General features: G+C 40.0%; 1 protein-coding gene across 8 annotated transcripts in view; it reads left to right on the forward strand.

Annotated features, from left to right (window-relative positions):
- Nucleotides 1-12,517: 12,517 nt before the first annotated feature.
- The window catches only part of NTNG1 (netrin G1), a 336,959-nt gene continuing 334,955 nt past the window's right edge, over nt 12,518-14,521 (forward strand). For 3 of the 8 annotated variants that reach the window (XM_040471151.1, XM_040471153.1, XM_040471154.1), the window contains exon 1: nt 13,232-14,319. The gene's annotated coding sequence lies outside the window, so the exon portion shown is untranslated. Of the gene's footprint in view, nt 12,646-13,227; nt 14,320-14,521 lie in introns of those variants that run through there. The other 5 variants (XM_040471147.1, XM_040471146.1, XM_040471150.1 and 2 more) reach the window with 5 other exon arrangements.

Genomic DNA, 14,521 nt, shown 5'->3' on the forward strand with positions numbered 1-14,521 from the left:
GACATAAAAATTTATAAGTACGTGCAACAATTATTTTGTAATAGTGAATACAATTTACACAGTGTCTTATTACACTAAATAAAGGTTCTGTTTTAAGTGTAAATATTACATTTACAAATGTTCCGTATCTTTAAACAATCCATAGTGATGGAAGTCAAATAATAGATTGTCTATTTGGTTTGCTCCTATATTTATGTTACAAAAAACATTAACAACATTATTACCTGCATAGGCCATGTAACTTAATCCTTTTTTTGTAACTGTATGCGTTGTGTGATATCCCCTTTTTAATCCATAAAAACCGGTGTTAGAGAGCATGAGGTCACTTCTGAGGATCACACAGGTCTTAAATAGAATAGCTGTAGATCAAAACAAAGTTGTTTGCCTCCAGAGATTATGATGTCCCCTCTAAGAAGGCCCAAACTCTAGAGGCACCTGGGTAGTCCAGTTGATTAAGCACCCAGGTCTTGATCTCACGGATCATGAGTTCAAGTCCTGGTTTGGGCTCCATGCAAAACAAAACAAACCCAAACTCTAGACAAAGTCTTCAATGGCTATCCTGGAATTTTTAAAGCCAGTAGGAATCCTCACATCGTGCTTATAACCAGTGAAAGAAAATTAAAGTGAGACTTGGCTCCAAGTCTCCTTTCCCTTGCTTGATTCATTTTCATCACTTAGGATAAACACCTTCCCTCCCCCCACCTTTTAACATAGTGCATCAACAAATTAATTTAATCAGAAAGCCTTGGCAAAGTGTAAAATTGTGGCAAGATGGTGTTCCCTTTCCTTGCACACTTTATGAATCTATGGCCAAAGTGAGTTCCAGTCATGATCCGAACTGATACCTGAACGTGAATTCATTGAATTTAGAACTCTATCAATTGGTATTTCATTGAATGTGATTACTCTTTTATTTTCAGCTTCAGATCAATACAGGTTTAGATGCTTCTGCTATTCAGTAATATATTTTTAGATGACAGACTAGAGGGTGAGCAGATATTTTGTTCGTTAAATGTTCCCAGAATCACTGGAGAAAAATCTTTAATTTCTACCTCTAAGTTCTGTAAGAATGAACTGATTCTGAAATGACAAATTGATTATAAATGCGTTTTGGGTTAGGATGATACTGTTTAAAGCTAGCCTATCAGAACTATTAGCATAATATAATTAATTTTTTAGTAAACACCTTTACATATAACAGTGTAGTCTTTATCTACAACTTGAAATAACAATTAAGCTTTATTGTTTAATGTTACAAAGCTGTTGGCTGTTGCTGCCCTTTACTGGTTTGTAGTGGTACCACAAACCACGACTCATGGTTAGTTGTCAAAGGTGTGAAGATCTCCATATGCTATGCATTATTTCAGATAACTTGTATTTGTGAAGATCAGACAGGGAGCCATCTGAGATAACTTTTCTTCACCTTTGGGCTCACAGAAGCTTGGAGTACTTTCTGTGTGTTGTCATTCTCTGACCTGAAACCAGGTTCATCGGAATTTCCTGCTTGTTCGTTCAATATTCTCTTACATATCCAAGTGGTCATCTGTGCCCTCATTGTGGTCAGGGAGTAGAGATTCTCACATAAATCTAATCCATGAAATATAATTAAGAGATGATAGTGAGGCAAACATTATAAATCATGACAGATATGTAATGGGCACCATATCAAATGCATGCTCTAATATCACTGAGAAGATTTTCTACAGCCTCAAAACAACTTGTAAGAGTTTATTAGTGGGTAGGGGGTCTTAATTTCTGAAATTTATCTTACTGCTGCTCTGTATCAGCTCTACAGCTACTGATACTATTTTCTGATTATTCTGAAGTGTTAATGGGTTGTTCCTTCCTGGCCACATACATGAATGATACTTAATATTTCCCACACCCTAGATTTAACAAATTTGGGAAAATGGGATTGTGAGACAAGGAAGCACTTCAGTGGTTGAGACGTTATGGTTTCTAGGTTCTGTGGTTTGCCGGTTCAGAGGATTACCAGCATCCCAGACAAAATGTTCCAGTCTCTTATTCTTTAGCATTCCTATAAAGGTGTGCAACAAAACAAGAAATCCCATCCCAGGTTCCCTGGTTTGATTTCAGGATCTTAATATGGAACAAGGGACAGAGATGTAATTTGTAGAGTTTGTAAACACATAGTTATGTGACATCCTAAGTGAGAAAATGAGATTCTTTTTTGCTAAAACAAATATTATTTCATGTGTATGCCTTACCTTTCCCAGAGGTGCTCAGGATAATCAATTGAAGTCTTGAATTAAACTGCCTTTCCTATGAAACATTCTTTCCTCTCTATTCATATCATTGGCAGGGATGTTGTAAAAAATGTTATTTTATCACGTATCCTCTTTTTTCAGGACCCCTAGGAAAAATGCATGCCCAGTCTTATTAAGAAGAACAGTTATATTTTTCTATGGTATATCTAGTTGTGTTTTTTTAAATCTCATAGATATGGTCAATTAGGTTATGAGATTTTTTTCCGTCTTTATTGTCCACGAGTCAGCTTAGGGAAAACCTTATATTACATGGACACTGTGTCATCCATTTTAAGCTCTATTCCCCATTCCTTTGTTTCTGCTCTTTTTTGGGGGTCATATTGTATGTATTCTTGTAAGTAGCCTTAAATCTTCTCTGAAATATGGTGGTAGCACAAATTTAAAAATGGGCAAGGGAGTTTAAAAACCACTTTCCAGAAAACTACAGAAATGAAATCACCATACAGAAATCATGTAAGATTTAATAAAAAATAATAATGGTAACTGACATCAAGTGTGAAAAGGACTGTTCTCCATGCTTTATATACATATATATAATATGTAAATAATAATAATTTTATTATTTATACATATTTTATATATAAATAAAATAATTTTCCCTAAAGGCTCAAAATTGCTGTATAGAGGGCTGTGTTACACAGTCAAAACAGTACAAGTATGGCTAAGTCTCAAAGAATTGCAAAAATATGAATTAATGTGATTTGCTGTAAATTGTCAGACTTTAAAAGCAATCATGCTGGCCTCTTCCAACATGCCAGGGAGGTGAAGGGCTTTTTCACTGGTTGCTTCCTCTTCCTGAAACAGTCTTCCTCCAGCTCTCTGTAAGACTCATTCTCTTTCCTCCCTAATGCTGTGCTCAACATCACCTTTGCAGGTCTGTGATGACCACTCTATTTCACTGTACAACTCACCCTCAACATATCACTCTCATGTCCTAATCTACTTTCCTTGTTTCCATGTATTTTTCTCTTTCAAAGATAGTAGATAACTTATTATATTTGTTGTTTATATCACTGGGATCCCCAAACTAGAATATAAGGCTTATGAGTCTTATCTTTATTTGGTTCACCAATGAATCCCAAACTTCTAGAACAATGCCTGTCTTATGCATTCAACACATATTTGATTGAATGAAGGAAAGGTGTGTGCATTTTGAACATTTGAAGAGAAATGAAAATATAAGAGTTCTATTGAATTATTTTCATTTTCTGATGCCAAATAATCGGTTAGCTTAAAATTATTTTTTAATAAATAATTTGTGTCAATAATCTCACCATTGCCTCACATATCCACTTTTTGCTTTTCTATTTTACAGCTACCAAATCATTGTCTGCCTCTTATTTGCTCTCCCTGTTTTTAGTATCTCTCTGCTCTGATTCATATCCAGATAAATTCATACATATATAAAGAATCCTGCCATATTATTCATGGGTCTACCCTGCTCAGAACTCTCAATTTTTTTTTGATGTTTATTTATTTTTGATAGAGAGAGAGAGAGACAAAGTACAAGTGGGGGAGGAGCAGAGAGAGAGGGAGACACAGAATTGGAAGCAGGCTCCAGACTCTGAGTTATCAGCACAGACCCCCACGCGGGTCTTGAACTCACAGACCCTGAGATCATGACCTGAGCCAAAGTTGGACGCTTAGCCAACTGACCCACCCGGGGGGTCACCCCCCGACCCCCACAACCGCCCGCTCAGAAGTCTTAACTGCTGTATAACATCTTCTGGATAAATTTTAAAACTCTTCACTGGGGATTCAAGGCACATTGACCCATGGTCCTCCCACCTAGATTCTAAGCAGATACCCACAATTCCCTCAAATAATACCTTACTTCCAAGTAATTTGCTTCTCTACCATTTCCTGGAAATGACTTGACTTTCCAGGTTCAGCTGCCTTTGCTCTTGTTCAGTCCCCTGATGAAATTCCTTCTATCATTTACCCATCCAAACCCTAAAAGGTCTTCTTACCTTTCTACCTCCCTTCCCATAAAACATTCTTTGATCTTTGAAGACCAACTTTATTCATTTTTAGTCAGTTTTTAAAATATGTACCTCAGTTTTTATCCTTCACTCAGTGATATTGCTCTGTGAAATCCTCAAGTAAAATTTCAGTGCCTTAGGCACAAAAATTACAGCGTGTGTTTCTTCTATATTTACTTTCCAGGGTATTTGGTACAGTGTTAGACTCAGATGGCCCCCCAAAAATCTTGTCTAATAAATAATCTTGACATTAATAATGGAAGGTTCAGTCCTATAATATGAGAAGTAAATAATAGTTAACATTTACAAAGTGTTTTTTAACCAAATATATTTATTCTTCATAACAGTATTATAAGATACTCAACATTATTCCCATTTTATAGCCGAGGAAAGAGAGGCCCAGAAAGATTAAGTCAGCTACCTAAGGCCATGCAACTGTTAAGCAATGTAATAAGGACTTGAATGCTGGTCTTCAACGATTTACCAATACATCCTACTATATTTGAGAATGACTTTAACTCAAATACACAGAAAATGTATACATAAGCACAATGTATGCACATCCTTATATATAGTTTGTTAAGTTTTTAATTAAACTGTTTTGGAAGTTCTGACTTTTATGGAAGCTGATGGTAATAATTCATTAGGACATTTTGTATACATGTATTAGTTACTGCTGGTAAAGAAAGTCCAATAATCACTGACTGATTTTGAAGAAACTCAGCCTTAATAAAATGTTTAAAAAAGCTTTTAACACCTCATGACTAGATCTCATGGTAAGTTTCAAAGAACTGATGTTTACAAGTTGAGGAATATATTTCTAGGAGAGATTTATGGCAGCTTATAGCTAATACATATGTTCCAGAAATTGGGCCTCAGTTAGCATGGTTACAAATGAACTGTATTATGTAGCAAATGCTTGATTTCTTCCTTTCCTAACAATATGGTTTCAAAGTCTTTGGCCTTCATTCCATCTAATCTTGCAGGGAATCAAACATATACCCCACTTAATTCTAATACATAGACGTTTGTATAGAAGTGTAAAAAAATATTTTAGAAATCAAAATTCCTATTCTATTATCCAAGAATCTGAAGGATACATTTATTTTTGTCTCAGCTTTCATTTAAATTAAGCCCAACCTCAAAGGAAGACTCAAAATGCAAATGCTAGAAGAAACCTTAGGCTAGTAGTGATCCTTGAAACTTAATATGCTTAAATAAAAATCACCTATCGAGGTGCTGATTCAGGACCTGCTTTATAGAAAGCCCCAAAGTTATGTTAAGGCACGAAGTCCACGAAGCCCATTTTAGCAACTACTCCCTTAGATTCACCTAAATCAGCTTCCTCATTTTACAGATTACATAGTTAAGGTGTAGAGAAGTAAAGTGACTTATGCAAATTCTCACAGCAAAAAGTGTCTTAGCAAGGTTTTGGTCTCCTCCTGGTCCAATGCTACTTAGCATTACATCTTTTTCTTCTTTCTTTTACTTTCTTTCTTTCTGTCCTTTTTTTTTTTTTTTTCTTTTCTGAGAGAGATAGCGTACATGAGTGGGGAAGAGGGACAGAGGAAGAAGGAGAGAGAGAATCTTAAGCAGGCTCCATGCCCAGTTAAGAGCCCACACAGGGCTTGATCTCACAACTATGAGATCATGACCTGAGCCAAAATCAAAAGTTGGATGCTGAGTCAACTGAGCCACCCAGGCACCCAGACTGACACTATATCTTAGTGGACTTTCTGAAAAAAATTATTTGAAGGATCCAAACATATAATAGTTTTAAGCTAAACTCACATATATATATCAGTCTCAGATTTTCTATTGCCGAAATTTGGGCTTCTGTTTCTCAATGCTTAAATGAACTATGAACATTCAGCAATCTTTGTCTATTAATCAAAAATTTTTTTTAATTTTAAATAGATTCCATGCCCAATGTTCGGCTTGAACTCACAACCCTGACATTGAGAGTAGTATGCTCTGGGGCACCTGGGTGGCTCAGTCAGTTAAACGTCCGACTTCGCCTCAGGTCATGATCTCATGGTTTGTGAGTTTGAGCCCCACATTGGGCTCTGTGCTGACAGCTTGGAGCCTGGAGCCTGCTTCGGATTCTGTGTCTCCCTCTCTCTCTGGCCCTTCCCCTCTTGAGCTCTGTCTCTCTCTCTCTTTCAAAAATAAATAAACATTAAAAAAAAAAAAAAAGAGTAGTATGCTCTATGGACTAAGCCAGCCAAGCACCCCTCAATCAGTTCTTAATATGAGGATAACTGCAACATTTAACAGTGGTGTGTATACCATGATATACAGTAACTAACAGTCTAGCTCTCTTTCTTCATTGCAAACTCAGCCTTCAGATTACTAGTTGGGGAAAATATAGTTTCAGGGAAGTGACTGAGGAGAGGGGTAATTTTTTTAAGTCTCATTTTACATAGATATCAAGAAAACTAAGATTTATAGATGCAGAAGGTAATTGGGAATATGGCAGGTAAAAAAACAAAAATAGATTATTCATTTTTTCCTCATCAATACACTTCCTGACTTTCTAATCATAAATAGTAAAAAGCTTGATTAACGGTCCCATCTTCACCAAAAAAGAAAAAAAACCTGAATTCTACTTTGATTTAGACAAGAACTGGTTCACGTAAATAGCAATTTGTTGCTCTTTTTTTCCATTATGCATAACAATGTCTAAATTTCTTGAATGTTAGCGTCTTTTTCTAGCTTGTTTTATTTTCTTCCCCTTTCTTTTTGAAAAAATAGTTATTCCCCAACAGGAATTTGAAATACACTTATCTAGGATTGCAAAAATGTAAGCCATCGTGGAATGATTGGGGGTTGGTTGTTTCATCTAAGGCTCAATTGGTATCTATAATTACTAATTAGTCAACTTCCATTACTCATGTGTAGCTTATCCCTGGTTACATCGTTGAACCTTGGGTTTCCTGGTCACCAGTCTGCTCTGCAGCCCTGTTCTCCCGCTCTCAGTGCTTACTCAGGGAAATCTGACTAATTTTAATACCAATCTAAGCACAAAACCTCATTAGGAAAGTAGATCTCCTGCCAAAAAGAGGCATATAATGTACTCCAAAAGCAAATACAGAAGCTTTAAAATTTTTTTTTTGTTTTAGATTATGCTCTTGCCTTCACAGAGGTTACAGAAAAATGAATGGGAAGTTCTTGGTCCCGCAAGATTGACACGTAAAGTTGCCATTTCTGTGGTCGGTAATGGTAAATTATCAGCGTGTTCATAGTCTCAGCCTAAATAATATAAGATACTTCCTCTCATTTGATTTTCTCTCCTATTGTTCTCAAGTCTTGTTACGGATTTTCAGGGTCGAAAGCTTGTAAGCATTCACCTCAAAGGCTATCTGTGTGGGGCAGTGAGCTTCAATCATACCAAACTACTGACAAAAAAAAAAAATGCCCTATTGGGTTAGGACTCCTGACTTTGCGCCCCACCCCCTGCTTCCTGGTCAGAAGCATTTTTTGCTCCCTTGTCTGCTGGGTGAACACTACACATCTCTTGAGGCTCTTTGTAGGTCATACACCACTTAACCTACCTAGCTTTTCCCTGGATTCTCCAAGAAGAATCATATGGTATTTTCCTTTGGGGTTCACCTGCTCCCTGTGGATTCAATTTCAGCTCCTGTAGTAATATTACATTGGTAGTTTCCAAATTTGTTTTCTCTCGTTGATTGTAAACTATGACAGAGACTGCCTTATTCATCTTATCATTTCTAACGTAGTCCCTAGCACATGGTAGGTGTTAAATTCATGTTTGAGAGTAAGGAAAAAGGAAGAGAGAGGGGGACAAGAAAGAATTCTTATGATATCATAGCTATCTTACAGTTGTGTTATTTTCTATGGAATTTCACAGTTTGGAGAACTGATAATTGAGTTTTCTTCCTGGCTTATGGGAGAAAGAAGAGAATTCACAATGCCTCTGATTTCATTCTTCTCCATTACAAATAGAGGCAGAATTTAAGAGAATTAGTCATCTTCTGTAGGAGAGGGAGCCTTCTTGCCAAAGTAAAGGCCGCTTGGCACAAATCCATCTTACTCACCAGAAGCCAACACCAGCTTATGTCCACTGCCTCCATTCAGCATAGAAGCTAAAGGATGGGAGCCATAAAGCTGATAAAAACAGCAACCAAGGTAATCATTTCAGAACAGTAAACCTGAAACTAAACCCAGAAGCAGGGAGTCAAGAAAAGTGGGGAGAAACATCTGGATAGAGTATAAGTCAAACCAATGGTACTCTGTGATCTTAGATTTCTCTTCCTTGTCTACTGTTTTTCTATTATTGGAATTTCTTTCATCATGGATATTTTGACTGCAGTGGGTCAATGAATTTTGGCTCAGCCATTATTGCATTTGTATGATAGTCCAGGAACCTCTTGCTAAACCAGTCTACACTCTAATGTAGTTTGGGCCACTGGCCTCTTAGAGATTGCTGACGCCATCATCTGAGTTGTGTGCATGTTTGTCCCATTTTGGGTCCAAAAGAGTCTCCAGACTTGACCATTACAACTACATTTCCTTTTAGCAATCTGTAGTATAACATTAAAAATGCACGTTACAATTAATCCAACTCTGTTTTCCCAACATGATAGTCTACACTTTGTCTTGAGAGCTTTGCATTGCCTCCAGCACCTAATACAGTTCCTCAAAGGTGGTGTGGGTTCCATCAATATGCATTGAATTGGAGAGAAGAACCATTGAGATGGAGTTGATGGGAAGATCTCTAAATTAGGCAAAGGGTGTTAGTCTTCCTCCATATATTTTCTTTCTCAATTTGAAAAGGATCCTGATTTTGTTGAAAAATAATTGAAAATATGAAAACTACATTTGAAGAAATCTACACAGCTGTTGATTTTTGAGATGAATTTTCCAGCCAACACACTAGATAAGTTGCAAGATCTCCTTTTTTTCAAGAATTAAATTTATGATCTTAGACAGACAAACTACAACAAAATATGAGCTCATAGACCCTGAGTTTGTTCAGACCATAGCATTATCCAAACTTGCTGGTGGATGCCCTCTTTTTGTAGCCTCAGAAAAACTTATTAACAAATATTGACTGTGTTGAGTCTCAAAAACACTGAAATAGGTTAAAAAAAATTCAAGTTGTCATGATTTTGACAGATTTTACTGGTTGGATAAAAACATCTAATGTCATAGACTCTGAAAGCATAAAAACTAAGAAGTGGGGCACCTAGAAGTCTCAGTCAGTTGAGTGTCCGACTCCTGATTTCGGCTCAGGTCAGATCCCAGGGTTGTGGGATCGAGTCCTGCCTCAGGCTCCAAGCTAAGCATGGAGCCTACTTGAGATTCTCTCTCTCTCTTCCTCTGCCCCTCTTACATGCAGTCTCTCTCAAATTCAAAAAAAAAAAAAAAAAAAAAGAAGAAGTGATTTCTGTTGATTTCTTATGGGTGATATTAGGTAAACAAAAATTAGAAAACTATTCTCCCTCAAACACTTCTAGGTCTGGGAAGTCAAAATAGAAAAAAGACATGAAATATTTGACTAAAAACAGTTATCGTTTAGGTTAGAATGCTTTCTCCTAAAAAAAAATATCAGATTCTACATTTTGTTAAATTTTTATATTACCCTAACCAAGCAGTTTATTTTATTATTTCCAGAGCATTTGATACTGTGCCATATATTAGAAAGCACATGGATACCAAAGGTCACGTTCCCTGCACTAGTCATTAACTATCAATAGCTTATACCATCTGCTATTCTTCATGTTCTAGAATCAGTAGCACAGTAAATATGTGTGTTTTCTTACATTAAACAATATGCCCTTTGGTATACTATCAGTCCTCAGAAAACCTAAATGAGATTGCTGATATATCTATGCTGGGCATGCTTGATACTTGGATACGTTGGATTTGTAAATTTAAAGTTTGAAGGTAAGTGTACTTGGAACACCTACAACAGCAGGAAAGTGCCAATATAGTCCGGTGATAGAGCCCAGACCAGATGGTTAGGGCTTGTGAGAGGTTTAAATGTCAAAATATTTAAGCATTAAAAAATCCTGTTAGGTAAGTAACTTCAAAACCTGTCAAAACTACACTGTTAATGGCTTTGTAATAAAACATGTCCCCGAGCACAGAGTGGAGGCAAGAAACAACTAAAGGTTTTACAACTGCTAGGATGTTTCTACTGGGACACAAGCAGCAGTTATAAAAAACATCTATCACGTAGTACACAATTGGCCAAACAGAACTTGTCCCTGATTTGGGTATTTCGGACATGGAAGTCTTAATTTAACATAGTGGGAGTTAGTTCCTGTTACCAAGGAGGCTATGGCTGAATCCTGGAAATGGGCAAAAATTATTCACACCTGAAACGAATCTTGATCTTATACCTACTTTATGTTAAGTACTTTAGAGTACTTACAAGAAGACACATATCTTTTTGGACTAGATATATTGCAAATATGTCACTACTACCAGTTTGGCATGTTGACGTTACAAGTAATTGAACAGCCTTGCCAAATCTCTAAAAGAAGGTTTTTAAGAAGCTAATAACCTAGCAAGATGAACAATAGTTAGAGACCTAATGGGATTACAAATAAATGAAAATCTAAGTTGAAGAATGAGGAATGCACGGAAATCTGCCAGAGATCTGAAGCTGGAGAACTGAAAGATCAAACAATTCTTTTCTAAAGGAGAGAGGAAAAAAAAAAAGTAGAGTCGAAAGGTTAAATAAAAACTGAAAAATCGTTCTTTCCAAAGAAAGTTAAATATATATGTAGGTGGAGAAGGCAAAGGATGGTAGGAAAAGTAAGTATGCCCTAACTTATTTTCTCTGATGCCAAGAATATATCTAAAGTAAATTTTTGATTGTATTATATAATACAATTGAAATATATCTAAAGTAAATTTCTGATTGTATTATATAAACAAATGTGCAAAGATACATTCAGGAAAGCTCTTTTGATAGATAAATTCAAGGGTTCTCTGTTTGAGGGAGTATATCAGATCCACCCAAAGTACTTTTTTGGAGATAAGGTCCTTCCCACTCCATCTCCACTAGAGGAGGGATCATGATCTGGAGAGGAAGGGATTTTAATGTTGAAAAGTCTCCTCTGACGATTCTGATTTCCTGGCCAAAGTTTAAATCCACATGTTTAAAACTGGTGATTTACTGAGCCTGTGAAAAGATCAGAGCAGATGTTTGGGAAAAAAAAAATTCACCTCTGGAAGACTCTCCCATTCCTGGAGCAGAAGAGGCTACTTAACTGGAAAGGGTCCCCCTACAAATATATTCTTCGGGGACTGGTGTGTGCCTCGTAGTTAAAGGAGCCTTGACGATGAGAGAGGGTCTTAGTAAAGCAAGAGGGGAAGGGGTTTAGTTCTGAGACTTTGACATCTGGAAAGGAACGTTTCTCCAGGTTGGGAGCCAATATCACAAAGATCTTCATATATCCCAGGAGGGAATTTCCTAATCTCTACATGGATAAATTTTCTTTACTTTTTCCCAGAAAAGGACCTTAAAATATCAGACAACACTGGGGATAGAAACTCAGAAGGGGTTTTCTTGGCTTGAGTGGAAAGAACAAGAGGGAGAGGTAAGGCTGAGAGCTGTTTGTATTCAGTGTTGAGAAAGGGGGGTGGGGGAGCTGTGAGAAGTGAGAGCACCACTGTGGGTGTTGTTTCTTAACTCCTACTGGCTCCCCTGAAGGTTCTAGTTTCCTGGAGCCCATCAGGAAGGGTGAAATGGTGAATAGTATCTCCATATAATCAGTATATTTCAATCCTGGAGGAGCATAGACAGGGACTGAATGAAGAGCCAGGAAATGGCCACTGTCTAAGCATGCCTTTAAAGAGTTTCACCCATTAGGTAATCCCTTTTGGCAATGTCAGTGCTTAAGAACAGAGGCGGGGAGAAGGAAAGCAAGGAAAACATAGATTCAGGCACTGGAGAAAGTCAAGGGAAGGAGGATTCACTGTGACCTCTCCGTGTTAGAGGGTCTAGGGGCTGGATGCCTGGGGTTCCTGCCTCCTTTCTGGCTGCTTGGGGGCCAAAGACGGTCTGGTTACAGGCTCAGTTCAACAAACTTCTCCCTCTAACACTCTTCTGCCCCCCCCCCCCCCCCCCAGCCATTGCAGAAAAGTGATCCCTCTGCTTTTAGCTCTGTGCCTTCATAGTTGGGTGTGTAGTTAGTGACCCAAGTGCTCACAGATACCCCTTTCTTACTCTCTGCTCTGCCTTGACTGAACTTGAGTCAGGCTTCTCTCCTCCCCACCCAACCCTGAACGTTAGCTTGCCTGCAAATCTGAGCAAGCACTAAAATGCACAACATGTTTCCTTGTTCGCTTACTCCCCAAATCTGTGGACCACAGACACGCATTCTTGTCAAACCCCGCAGGTCAGTCATGCCTTCGGTCTACTTCCTCTCCTCTGCCCAACTTTCCCTTGCCGCGTATTCCCCTTAACCGTATCAAGGCTTTTTTTGTTTGGCTTTGAGATGCTTACAGATTTCTGAGATCAGAGCTCTCTCTATATTGCAATAGCCTTTCTTTCTAATTAAAGTGTCTCCCTATCTAAGCCTGGATTTTGTATTTATTTTTTGACGTTAGCTTGTAGCTAAGAGTGATTTCAGGTAAGTCTGAGCCCCCACTGGTGGGGAATGAAGTCTTGGGGTCGGGGTATTTGCGTTTTTCTCGGGAAAGGCAAGGAGATCTGACAAGCTTTCTTTTGAACTTCAACTTTCCAAAGGGGAATGGATTTCTAAATAAGGAGGTTCAAGGCTGGCGCTCTAGGGGCCGCTGGCAGGGCCTGGGGATTGTTGGTTGGAAAGCTCAGTAGGGATCCCTGCTAGGGGCGAGGGGTGCGCTTAAGGAACGGTTTGGGGGAGGAGAAGGAGCAGCGAGGGATGGGACGGGCGGGGGCTCGAGTGGATGGTACGTGAAGAGTTACTGGAAAGGGCGCTTCCGTGGGCGAGCTGGGGGTGGGGAGGTGAAGGGTGGTCTCAGAGCCTCAGCGCTGGGAGGTCGTGGAGCGGCGGCACGGGCGGCGGGAGCAGCCGCAGCAACAGCGAGCGGGACGGAGTTAGGACCGCTCGGAGCGCCCAGGTCTCGAGGTAGCGTAAGGTTTGCAATCCTTCCACTTGCTGGCAGTTGCAGAAGATCTGCTTTTAAGTGAAACGTTCGAGCCACCCCTCTGAGGGCTGCGGCTTCCCGGGGCTCGCTTCTTTCTCTCTCTCTTCACCGGCCCTCACGCTCACTCTTTAATTTGCACGCACCCCTAAGTTTGCTGAGAGCTTGCTGCCCGCTCGGAGCCGCTCCGGCCAGGCGCCGCGGGCGGGGGCGGGGAGCCCGGGAACCGCAATCCAGAAGCGTCGTGGGCCATGTATATTTCATCAAATGGACTTTGGGTGCGTCGCGTCTCACAGCCATCAACGCTATGTGCAGTGACATTTCTGACTTGAGTGGAGGAATGCGCGAAGGAAGCCCGGGCGAAATTGTTACTAGAGGATCTTCTTGGCGCCAATGCTAATTGTCCTGATTTATGTCCCTTCTGACTAAGCTCAACGTCTTCATCTGAAATAAAATGAAAGCTGTGCCAAGCGGGGTAGAACCGCCCGGCCGCTGGTTCTGATCCCCAGAATCAGGAAATCGTCCTGCAGCTGAAAAAAAAAAAAAAAAAAAATTACAAAAAAAAAAAAAAAAAAAAAAGGAAAGAAAAAAATAGAAATAGAAAAAAAAAAATCCCCCAGTAAAAGTTTAAGGCGAGAAGTGGCAGAGGCAGTGGCGCGAGGAGGAGCGGAGGAGAGCCGGCAAGCGGGGGACTGGGCTGGCAAGACCTCCCGAAGGCTGCGATTTCATTATTAATATCACTATATTTTTGGAGGGAGAGGCACCTTTCTCATCCTCTCTTCCTCTCCGCCCACCCCTGCTCCCTCCCCCTCATCTACCTGTCAAAGTCACTGATCTTTTGCATTTCGGAAGAGGACGTCAACGGAAAGGAATTCCCCCTCTCGGCGAGGGCTCCGAGAGGGGGCGACGCGCAGGAGGCTCCCCCTCTGGGGCCCGCGACCAAGGTAATTAAGCGGCGGGGAGTGGCGGGCCGGCGCGGGGCTGGGGGTCCGCAGAGTCCTCTCCCACGGCGGGCCGGGCGCGAGCGGGACCCCGGGGCTGCTGCGGCGGCGGCGGCTCAGGTCCACACCCCATCCCTCCCGCTCCCCACGCGCCCGGGAGGAGGCTCGGCTGGAGCTGCCGCCGCCCGCCCGTCCACCGCCCGCC

This window comes from Herpailurus yagouaroundi, unplaced genomic scaffold (genome assembly GCF_014898765.1).
Source record: "Herpailurus yagouaroundi ecotype Mexico unplaced genomic scaffold, PumYag 77, whole genome shotgun sequence".
NCBI lineage: Eukaryota > Metazoa > Chordata > Mammalia > Carnivora > Felidae > Herpailurus > Herpailurus yagouaroundi.